Below are 11,826 nucleotides of genomic sequence, written 5' to 3' on the forward strand. Positions count from 1 at the left end.
CCCTGTGCCAATTCATCCCCTTCTGATCACTCTGTGCCAATTTATCCCCTTCTGATCACCCTGTGCCAATTCAACCCCTTCTGATAAATTGGCACAGAGTGATCAGAAGGGGTTGAATAGGCACAGGGCGATCAAGGGGATAAATTGGCACAGAGTGATCAGAAGAGGATAAATTCCCCACTTTGTGCCTATTTATCCCCTGCTGATCATCCCTTCCCACTTACCGGTCCGTTTCTCTCCGCCGGCTTGCTTCCGGGGTCGCGGGGGCACGCTTGTCTCTCAGCCTGCTTCCGGGATCGCGTGTGCAGGCTTCTCCTCGCTGGGTCTGCAGGAAGGCGGGGACACGCGCTGCAGCCAGGAGGCGAGGAGAGAAGATCGCAGAAGCACACAGGATCGCGGGATCGTGGTATCGGGTAAGTATGTTACCGGTTTTATTTATTTTTAAAATTTGCATTCGCTGTATAGGACGCACCCACTTTCCCACCCCCCCCAGTTTTGGGGAAGAAAAAGTGCGTCTTATACGCCGAAAAATACGGTATATGCAAAATTACATTGTTTATAAAATTTTGGAAATATTGGGGCTGGTTTTCTATAAAATGTGAGATTCACTTTAAATCTCTAATCACGTGAAACTCCTGTTTATTGATTTTATCTGCGCATGATAAGTGAGAATTCACTCAATTTATTTTGTGACGATTCCCAGTTTTTAGTAAACTCAGTTTTAAAGTTTCAGATCTTTTTGCACTTTAAGTCAAACTAAGATACAAAGTGATGTGTAAATACAATAATACATGTATGTTGCAAAGTTTTTGTTTTGTTGCAATCCCAGTAAGTACCTACTTTTAACTTTGTATTAGCCTCTGGCTGTCTACAGTACAGCAGATCTCACACTGGGGAAGGACAAGGACCTACAAAATTGTGCTGCAGTCCTCATGTATTAACAAGAAACATGCTGATGGAAATAGAGCAGGATGACAGAAATATGAACCCATAAGTCTGCTGCTTGTCCTTTTACTGTCCATTCACACACTGGGGGAGGGTGAATGCCTTTAAATGTTACCTAACTAAAGCAGTGAAAAATCAAGTCACCTACATAATACATAAGGTTGTGTGGAATTGGATGGAAGTCAGAAAAAGCATGAACAGTTTTAAGAGACACACTGAATAGCTTTTTCTAGTTTTTAAACAGCACATTTTGACATGATGACAAGAAGAAAGGGATTGCGTTATCAGCAAACATCTGGTAAATCTGTCCTGTTCCGATAAAATTTCCCAAACCTGCCCTGATACTGCTGATGCAACCAAACAAGGATTATGCAACCATGGTTTCCAGTTGTATCATAATTGCAGCCTACTAGAGGAATAACATAGGGGAACTATAGAATAGGAAGCTAGCAAATCACAATAAACAATGAATAACATTAGTTCCTAGTGGCTATTACATAGTCAGTACCAGTAAACATTTTATCAATTTGCAATGGTTTTATTGATGGGTGATAGATATCATCAAATGAAAACAGTGGATTATTATTTATTTATATAGTATCAACATAGACAGTTATGTACAATAAATAGTGGCAGATGATAAACCTGCATAGTCGACAAGCAAAAACAATGTCACATAAGGAGAAAAATAACATGCCCGTTAGAGAATACAGTTCAAGAGATGGGGAAGAGAAGAACATATTAGGGGTATAGACTGGCTAATTATTGGTCAGTTAATTTTTAAGGACTTTTTTAAATGTGTAGAAAGTAAGAGCTAGACTAATAGGTGAAAGGAGTTCCAGAGAGTTGGGGCGGCTCTAGAAAAGTCTTGGAGCCATGTATAAGAAGAGGTTATGAGTGAAGAAGTCATTAGTAGGTCATTGAAGTAGTGGAGAGGGTGCCAGGAGAGTATTGCATTTGTGTTTCAGGTCAGAAAAGTAGGTGTGACAAGAGCTGTGGAGTTATTAAAAAGTGAAGCACAGGAGCTTAAATTTGATCATGTCTGCCTCATCGAGCTGCCAAGCACACTCACTCTCTGCCTCTGCCTGAGTTATCACTTCCATGGTCTCACATGTCTGTGGGCAGCCCAGAGAGGGGGAGCTTCTTAAAGGTGCCGAGGCTATTTAGTCTCAGCAGTAATGGAAGCTGAAGCTGTCTCTTTGCACCAGCTACCTTGATACCCTGCCCTGTTTCTTTGTGATTTCTGAACTGACCTGTGCCTGGAATCTGACCACATCTGTCTGCTGCCTGCCCAGACCCGTGCCTGGAATCTTAACACGTCTATCTGGCGCCCGACCTGACCTGTGCCTGGAATTTGATGCGTCTATCTGTCTATCTGCCAACTACTCTCTCACCTGACTCTCGTTTTGCCGTGTACTGCATTTGCCTGTCGCCTGTCCCCACATTAAGGCCACTTCAGCCTTCCCTCCTCAGGTAGGGTGACCCTTGGGTCAAGACCTGGTGGCATTCAGCAGCAAAGAGCCTGGTGGCCACAGCCCTTCACCCCTTGCGGGGTGCCCTGTTGAAGACCTGATGTCGGTTAAACTCTGTGCCTCAGGCAATCCCGCTCTACCTGCCTGTGATTCTCATAGGAGTTTAAGCACCTAGCAACTAATGAAATGTACCATAAAACAAATTGAGTAATGTGTGAAAAAGTAAAATATAATCCTTTGTTTCTCCAATGGGTGACGAAAACGTCTTCATTTTGGGATCATTTGGATGACAGGTTGCACATGCTGGTGTTTAGTGCTTCTTTTTAAAATTGATGTGAAAAGCAAATTTATGTTCACTTTAAATACTCAGTTATTTGCAATGTAATGCTTTGCATGTAATTCAAATGTACTTCAATGGGACATGCTGATGGGAAAAGCAGCCTCCGTGCTGCCATGTGTACCAATTCTTCAAAGCTATTGTTCCTTTTTCAATGTAACTGAGAGCCAGTGCACATAAGTATTATAAGGCAGCTTGTTTATTACTTATTTACGAAGCGTTTATAACATTTCTTAAATCCTTTGTTTAATGTTACAGATGTATGCTATTGTAATAGTATGTATTCCTGGTTGTGGACACTGGATGTACTACAGATGTTCAAAAAAAGCTTCATTAAAGTACACAGTACATTCCTTTTGCCCCCTGCAGCTCCCATTGCAGCAAATGCCAACAATTCTGACCCGGTAATAAAGGACAGATTGGATAATTTTTGTATTTATAGCAACCTATTCCAGTGGCTGGTGTAAAAAAAACATTCACAGAAAGAAGGGTTGATGTCACTTGGTGCAGGAAATTATAAAATCTCAATCCCTACCACATTCCTACTAGGTGTGCTGCTAGAATTGTGAAAGATATGGAGCACCATTGGGGATGATGAGGATAGTAATAATGCAGCACACTATGCAGAAAATGCTGTAGGAAATTGGATATGGTTAAATAAACTGTAGTCTACTTCACTTAGGTCAAAAGTGCATAACACACAGAAGGCAGGAAGCAAGACAATGTGAAATTCTGAGTGCCAATTGTGTAGTAGGTCAGAGGTTAGTTTAGGTAGTGGGGAGGTTGGGGTTAAGAGAGACCGGTCTATCCAAGGGAGGGACCTACGGCTAATTGGAGAAAGGAATTCTTCTAACAATACCCTTTAACCTTTTTTGGAATCTCTATTATGAAACCAGTCTATTAATCGCACTAATACCGATGCCCGATAATAGGAAATAATGTCATGGACACCTACTCCGGCTTTATCTTTAGGTTTAGCTAAGGTATGGAATGCTAGCCAGGGGGAGGGGGGGTTTCTCTCCACAGGAAATGACTGAATAAGCTGTGTATTTTACATAAATAAGTTACCCGTAGAAGTATAGGGACTGTTTGGAACACATATAATAGTTTAGGCAATATGTCAATTTTAAGGGTGTTAATACGTGCCATCCAATTTAGTGGCAGGGATTCATATTTTTTGTGGTCCTACTGTAATTGACTATATAAAGGGTTGTAATTATATGAAAATAATTTGGAAGGGTCTGATTTATTCAGAACACCTAGCTTTTTGATCGCTTTGTTGCAAATCCTAAAAGAAGTATTAGCGCCGATAGATGACATCTGATTGGCGTCTAAAGTAAAATTGAGGATTACAGATTTTGAGTGGTTCACCTTAAAATTGCTACAGAGGCTGAATTTATCAAATTCCTTCATTGATGGTATCGTAATGTGTGGGGAGGACAGCGAGAACTTGTAATGTGAGTCCCCTGACGTGACGCCCATAACATCTGGATTTTGGCGTAGGACTACTGCTAGATGCTTCATGACCAGGGTGTACAACAACAGGGAAAGGGGGCATCCCTGTCTAGTGCCATTCCCGATTTGGAATGATTCAGATAGAGTGCCGTTCATCCATACCCGAGCTTTTGGCGAAGAGTATAGTGCTGAAATTCTGGAGATCATACTGGGGCCTAGGCCTTCCTGGCGTAGTGTCGAGTGCATGAACTGCCAATTGACCGTGTGGTCCTTGCCTGGTTTGGGAAGTGTCTGTCGATACAAAAGAAAACACTTTAGTTAAGAAAGGGACCAGTTTAGGAGGACTTTGTCGCATGTGAGCCTTATGTTTTGTAATCTAATCTTCTTAAGTCTGGTCCCTTGTTGTAATATTACCCCTCTAAGAACCGCTTTCAAAGCCTCCCATTGTATCGGGAGGGTGGTGGTGTCGGAGGAATGGTCCTTAAAAAAATTAGCTTGACCTCCTTAAGCACATATCGGGTCTTTAAACAGGGAATCGTTACAATTCCAAGTCCATTCTCTGAGGCCTGCTTGAGGAACTTGAAGGGACAGAGTTACTGAAGAGTGATCGGACCAGGGGCATGGGTCTATGGACGCAATTGGGTGCCAGTCAAGTGTGGGGTGACTCACTAACAAATAATCAATGCGGGAATACATGCAATGTGGATTGAAGTAAAATGTGTAATCTTTGGTCGTCGGGTAAAGTGTGCGTCTAAGGTCATGTAGTAACAGCCTAAGGTCGTGTAGTTTGGAACGGAAGGAATTTAGTTTGGAATAGGATATGGGGGTTTTCCCCAGGGAGGTATTGATGAGGGGGTCTAGTGAAAAGTTTAGGTCGCCTCCCACTATGATGGTACCTTCTGCAACCCCTTTCAGGATATCCAAGTACTGAGAGATGGCCGTGGTGAGTTGTTGGTTGGGTGCATAGAAGGAGACAATGGTGAATTTCTTATCCCATATGGAAACCTTGTGAATTAAATATCTGCCCTGGGGGTCAGAATGGGAGTCAAGGATCTAAACTGGTAGTGTCTTGTGAAACGCTATGGAGACACCCTTGGTTTTGGAATCAGGGTTGGAGCTGTGGAACCATGTGGAATAATATCGGTTTCGGAGAGATGGAATCCTATTAGATTGAAAATGGGTCTCTTGAAGGAGCAGTATTTGCACTCTCGCTTTATGTTGGGCATATAGCAATTGTGAGCTTTTAAGGGCTATTAAGGCCTTTAGTGTTGAGGGTAAGAATTTTCAAGATTAGTGGTGAACATTGAGAAGTGACATAGAAAAGGGGGGTAGGGAAAAGGGTCACCAGACGAGTGAGACGGGCTAAGTTCTTGCGCGTGGGTTGAAAAACTAAGGTGGGATCAAAGGTCCCAAACTCCTGTCAAATAAGGAGGGTAGGCCTATGGGGGGAGAGGTGGCGGTCTACGGTGGGGGTAAACAGAGCTAATCCCGCTCGGGGAACCCACATACTCAGGGTTATAGGTTAAATCCAAAAATCATTGTACAAAACAACTCCTGCAGGACAGTAACATAGTGCAAGAATTAAAGCACAAATCAAAACAAATAAGGTAGAAAACCTGAAAGCCACACTTTACATAATCCAAAAATATACAAGTAGCTTCAGGAAGAGGCATCTATAAATTGGTACTGTTCTATTAATTAAAAGGGTATGTAGGTACCAGTCAGCCTAACCTAATGACATAACTACGTTAAAGTACGCCTATCCACTGGCGGCCTCAAGTGTGGTCATTTTATATTGTTAAAGATTAGCGGACTGCCCGTCTAATAGACGAGGTAGCTACTGGAGGACACCTTCAAATAAACAATTTCAAGCTCTTGTATAAACAACAAAAATGCAACAAGGTAACAAGAATAAAGCATAGCTACCAGTGGATGTGGAGTCCAAGGGGGGAACCAACCATGTCCATACTGTAAACTCCATTACGGAAGCTCCTGTCTTCGGTACAAAAGAGAAGATAGAGTTCCACCTGCATGTAGCTGTTAAATGTCAACTGCGCTGGCACATCGAAGATCCAAAAAAGAGTGGTATCTTCTAGTTGAGAGCATTGGGAGCGAATATGAACGTGGGATAGGACTCCTTTCCTGGGACTGACAGGTGTTAGAAAAACAATCAGGGTTGTAGTAGTTGAAGAAAAGAAAAATTATCTGGTAAGGGCAACTGACAACAAAGAAGGGTCTGGGGTGGAAATAGCAAAAAAAATCAGGTGTTCATATGGTTATGCTTATCCATGGGATAGGTCACTCAGGAAGACAAAAAAAAAAAGAAACAATCGCGGCGAGCTTAAAAGCGGCGCGGAAGAGAAAGCGCTTGTTGTCAGCCGGAGCCCACGGCATGCTGATGGATGGAAGATGCAGCAGGAGGGCTCCGTTGCATCGTTGGCATCACTAATGGCCATTCTAGAGGGGGATAGGAGGAAGTTGCAGATCCGCAAGTAATTGAGGTAGGTCAGCCACGGAATGAAGTATATGGTTTCTGCCGCCCTTGCGTACAATCAGGTGGAAGGAGTATCCCCACCTATAGGGGATATTACTTTCCCTCAGGACTTTAACTAATGGTTTAAGGACTCTTCTGAGATCTAGTGTATACTTGGATAGGTCGGGTAGTAGTTTGAGGTGTGCACCTGCATACTCAATGGGGTCAGCCTCCCTGGCTTTTCTCATAATATCTTCCGTGGTCCTGTAGAAGTGAACCCTGCAAAGTACGTCTCTTGGCCGCTGGGGGTCCTTACTTTGTGGGCCCAGGGTTCTAAGTACTGGGTCCAGCTCTAGATCCACATCTGGGGGCATGCCTAATATTGATGCAAATAAAGAACTTGCTGCGGTGTGAATTTCTGAGTTTGGAACGGATTCTGGCAGCCCTGTGATGTGTATATTATTGCGTCTGTTACGATTTGCGGCATCGTCGTAGAGTAAAAATAGTGCGTTAAGTTGAGCTTCATGCCTTTCTAAGGCTGGGCTCTGGGCTGGGCTGCCATTTGAGTCGAGAGATCAGTGCACGTGTTTTGCAGGGAGAGTGTGATGGCTGAGACTTGCTGCTAGGAGCGCTGCGTAGCCTGGAATTCAGAATTGCAGCTCGATTCTAACCTGCCAAAACTTTGCTCTAAATCTAGTTTGGTGGGCAAGGCCCTAAGATGTGCCCTCAAGTCCCAGTTATCCTTACCTGTTTTTGGAGAGATGGCTGGAGAAGAGTGGTCCTCCATAGAGTCAGGAATGCGTGGGCTCCTGATCAGAGTGCCTGGAGTGCTACGAGCAAAAGTGTAGGCTCCATCAGCGGTGGCAGAGGCTGCAGAGCTCATGGTGGCTCCAGGGAGGGATTTTTTGGTGGACTCCTGCTTCCAGATTTGCGGCTTCCGGAATCACTGGAGACTGCTGCTTTGCCACCTGGTCCCTCGTGGCGCCAGAAGAAAAAAAGCCGGCTAACCCGCTCGCTGCACTCCCGCTGTCAGCTGCTGCACATCCCTTGTGGGCAGTCCCCTTGGTCTTGGCTAGAAGTGCTTACGCTGGATGGATCCCCAGAGGCAGATGAGAGCAGGGAAGTGTGCAACTCAAGCCGACATCAGCCGGACATGCTCCCCGACACTTACCTTTTTTTTTATAACATTCTTGTTTATTTATTATTTTTATTGTGTCGGATAGCAAATGTCGGAGAGCATGAATTTCATAAAATTTCAATAACCCTTTGCAGGGCAAACAGGGTCATCCTTACCACATTTACCATTCATGATAACAAAGTATAGATTTTATTTTTAACTTGAAAAAGTTGAGTAAGAAAAGATAAAAAAAACAGGAGTTTCTAATTTACACCACAAAAACACAACTCATGTAAAGGGAACCTAATCTTCTATCACGCTCTGTGAGAATTGTTTTTAAATGTAAAGAAAGTTTTTTGAACAGCTGACTTACTCTGTGAGCAGGCTCACTTTGACTCAAAAAGACAGAACCAGAGAGTCCTGAGTGGTTCAGTATGGTTACTGATGAAAGCAGGTGACTATATGAAACCAGGATTTTAGATTTGTAACTGACATTGATGATGCTGAGCAAGAATGTCTTCTGGTATTTTAAAATAGAAAAAAATGAATTACCATTACAAAGCTAAAGTATTTAAAGTGTGAGTGGTGGTTGCAGTTTGGTACTAGTTCTTGTAGAACTAAGTGCCAACCCCTATTAAGTAAAGTACCTACCTATTTATTTATTCATATACAATATCAACATACCTGTATGTATTACGTAATGTAACATGGCAAATTCTCATTAATCCAGATGTAATAACTGCAAGTGCCAAAAATAAGTTGACAAACCACTACCCCTGACGCCAAATAGGGTGAAACGCGTCGGGTACAACAATCAGCATGAATATTATCTATGATTGGAAGTTATAAACATGTAAAGCAAGTAATGTATATAACTGGCTGGATGTTGCATGTCTAGTGCCCCCTAGGGCCAAAGTGGTATTATTTAGACCACAAGAAGGTATTGTGGCGTATCTTGAATTGTCATGTTTTTTATTATTACTATCCACTGAAAATAAAACAATATACTATTTGTGTCAAAAACCCTGCTTTTTCTCCTGTACCTCATTTTACTACCATTCCAAAGCATCCAATATATCAATCTAAATTGCTTTTTAACCTCCTGGCTGGTTCATTTCTGTCTGGATTTCTGTCTAAAAGCGGCACATTGTTTTTCATGAAAATGTAGTTTACAGTATAATATTAGTATTAGTATAAAAAAAAAGTTGGAAACACAAAATCATGTCAAAATAATAAATTATTATTTTTTAAATTATTTTTTTATTTTCAAAAAAATAAATAAATAATATACTCATACTATTATATTATGCTGTAAAAGAAAATGTTCATGAAAGACAATGCCATATAATTCCACTGTATTGCATTCAATACAGTTATTTTGTATTGAATGCAATACAAATAAATTTTGAATTTCCCACCCCGCCGGCAACGTACGCGTGCACTGACGTCACTGGGAATTCCCCGGTGAATCTTTGAGTGCAGAAGACGCCGGAGGAAGAAGAAAGAAGGCGATTTCCTATTGATTTCAGACCAAAATTTCCCTCTCTATCATGACCTCTGTTTTCAACGCGTTGGGAGCAGTGAATAACACACACGCAGCTTAAGCATATAGTTATATCACGTCTCAAAACTTTTTTATCACATCGCAGTTTATATAGTCAGACAACAAGGTGGAAGACACTTAGTAGTTAGTCAGTAACAAGAAACTTAATTAACAACTTCGCTGAGCAAGATGTTTCAAGGTAAGAAGATTCAAGGTAAGGATGGAGCAAATATTGACCTACTGATAAGGAGGATATAACTAGTTTCGACACAACTCAATTATCTGCAAAATATAGCAAAAAACACAAAAACAACTTAACTTCCAGACTCAGCAAAAATATATTCCTTACAGCAGTATAACATCCTGTTTTTGCTGTCCAGCATTGTCACTTGCAGCAGCAAGGAGAACAGGGAAATAGCAGCATCTCATGCTTCCCTTTAGCTGTGCAGCCTGAGTTGTACCTTCTCAGCATCCCCAGCACACACTCGGAGACTATGCACAGCTGAAGAGAATTAAGGATTAGTCCCTAGCTCCATTCTGCCCTGCCATTGGCTGATAGGACTTTATAGCTTTTCTGTTCCCAGTCCCCAGTTGCCTGTTGTAGCGTTAAGTTGGGCTAACTTGCTGCTAGTGTGTTATTTGTTAGATGTACTGCTGTTGACCTTGCCTGTTTCTGACCTTGCAATTGTATGCTGCCTAGGCCGACCTTGTGTCTGTGACCTCCACTATGCTTTGGCTTTACCCTTGGTTACCTTGTTTGGTGGACAGCTTCCCATGTATGACCTCTGGCTCTGTATTGTGGACTTGCCTCCACCAGAATACTTTGTATTGCATTATCTTTGGGCACCTGGTCCTCTGTCAGTTCTTCCCCACACCATCTCTTCCCCACAGCACAAGAAGTCCTGGGGGCAACAGTGTGCTGGTATGGTGCAACTAGCTTCTTGTGGCTGAGCATGGGCTTGCTATAAGCGAGCACTGATGCTGGACCAGTGCCCTTCATCTGTTCGGAAAACTACTGTAAATTTTAAAAGTTTTAAACAACTTTTAAATGTAATAAATATTCCTTAATAAACATTACCATATTTTGGAGACGTATTTTCAATGTTATCCAGTACTTCTCAGCATCATAATTAGGCAATCAAAGCCCAGGCAGAGGACTATACAGCACAAACACATTAGAGGAAGCCAGAAATTGGGCCAACAGTGGAATAGCTACTAGAAGTAATGATCCTTAGCAAAGTGTTTAGTACCTGGTCATTAAGCAGACAGCAGAACACTAACTGCCAGGTTGGATTACTATACAGCTAGTAAGAATTATGACCCTATATATATTACACATCTAAACATGGTGGTGTTGTCCATTCTTGAATGTCATCTGTTAAGGTATGATAATTTCTGGATCAACTTCTGATTTAGGATGTTTTACATTCCATTAAGTGTTCATAGCAGATACAATAGTGCAATAGGTTTGTTTAACAAACCACACATTTACTAACACTCTAAGCTGCTCCACAAATCAGTCTATTTATTTGAGTGTTTCATTTATCAAATGCTCATTCTTACTCATACTTCTTAGGTTAACATATAACCTCTAACTAGACATACATCAACCCCATATAGATTAATAAAGGTCATTTTGAATATTAATAAACCTTTTCGGAGTTTATGATACAGAAAATAAATATCTGAAGATGCATGAAGATGTAACTTTAAAGATTAAACAAAATTGTTCTTGCTGAAGTGGAAACTCACAAATTCATTCTGTGAGCTTTGAAACTTGTTGATTGGAGAAAATGTTCATTTTTTTATTTATCAAATAAATTGGTGTGGGATAGTAAAGGGAAAGGTGGTATGGAAGTTTAGCCTAATTAATTTGTGTTCTTTGTAAATTTTACATATTTGTTACTTGTGTACTCTTGCTTTACAGGTCTAAAATATTAGGGAGCTTTTATAACTCTCAGGAGCGATTTGAAGTGGAAGAAAACTCTTTTTACAGTTACCTGACCCTATTCCCTCATGTTCTTCCTTCTTCTCTTCCTTGTTTTGATCTTCAGTCATCTTGATTGGCTTGGCCGGGAGGAAGTAACTTCCTCGCTGGCGTTATGAATTTATATTGTGTCCTGGCAGTCACAGGGGAAGCTGGGATGTACCAGGTATCATCATATCACCATGTGTCAAACAATCAGGCAGGTAAGGTGCAGAAGTGAAATTGTCCATTTATGCAATAAAACCCTACCCAATAAAGCCAAAGAGAGTTCTGCTTTAAGGCCCATTACTGTCAAATTACACATGAATTGTGTATGCTGGCTGGTACTGTTGAAGATTGTCTTGTTTTATCTCTTTTAGTTTCAGTTTGTCTCCCCTCCTTTCTACTTCAGTAAGCTGTTTCCATTTTTTCCACATGTATTGGATTGTTTTATGCCAGGATCTTTTGACCCATTGGATGTTTACTGATGTATGGATTCTCACAGTTTGGAATAAACT

This window comes from Pyxicephalus adspersus, chromosome 5 (genome assembly GCF_032062135.1).
Source record: "Pyxicephalus adspersus chromosome 5, UCB_Pads_2.0, whole genome shotgun sequence".
NCBI lineage: Eukaryota > Metazoa > Chordata > Amphibia > Anura > Pyxicephalidae > Pyxicephalus > Pyxicephalus adspersus.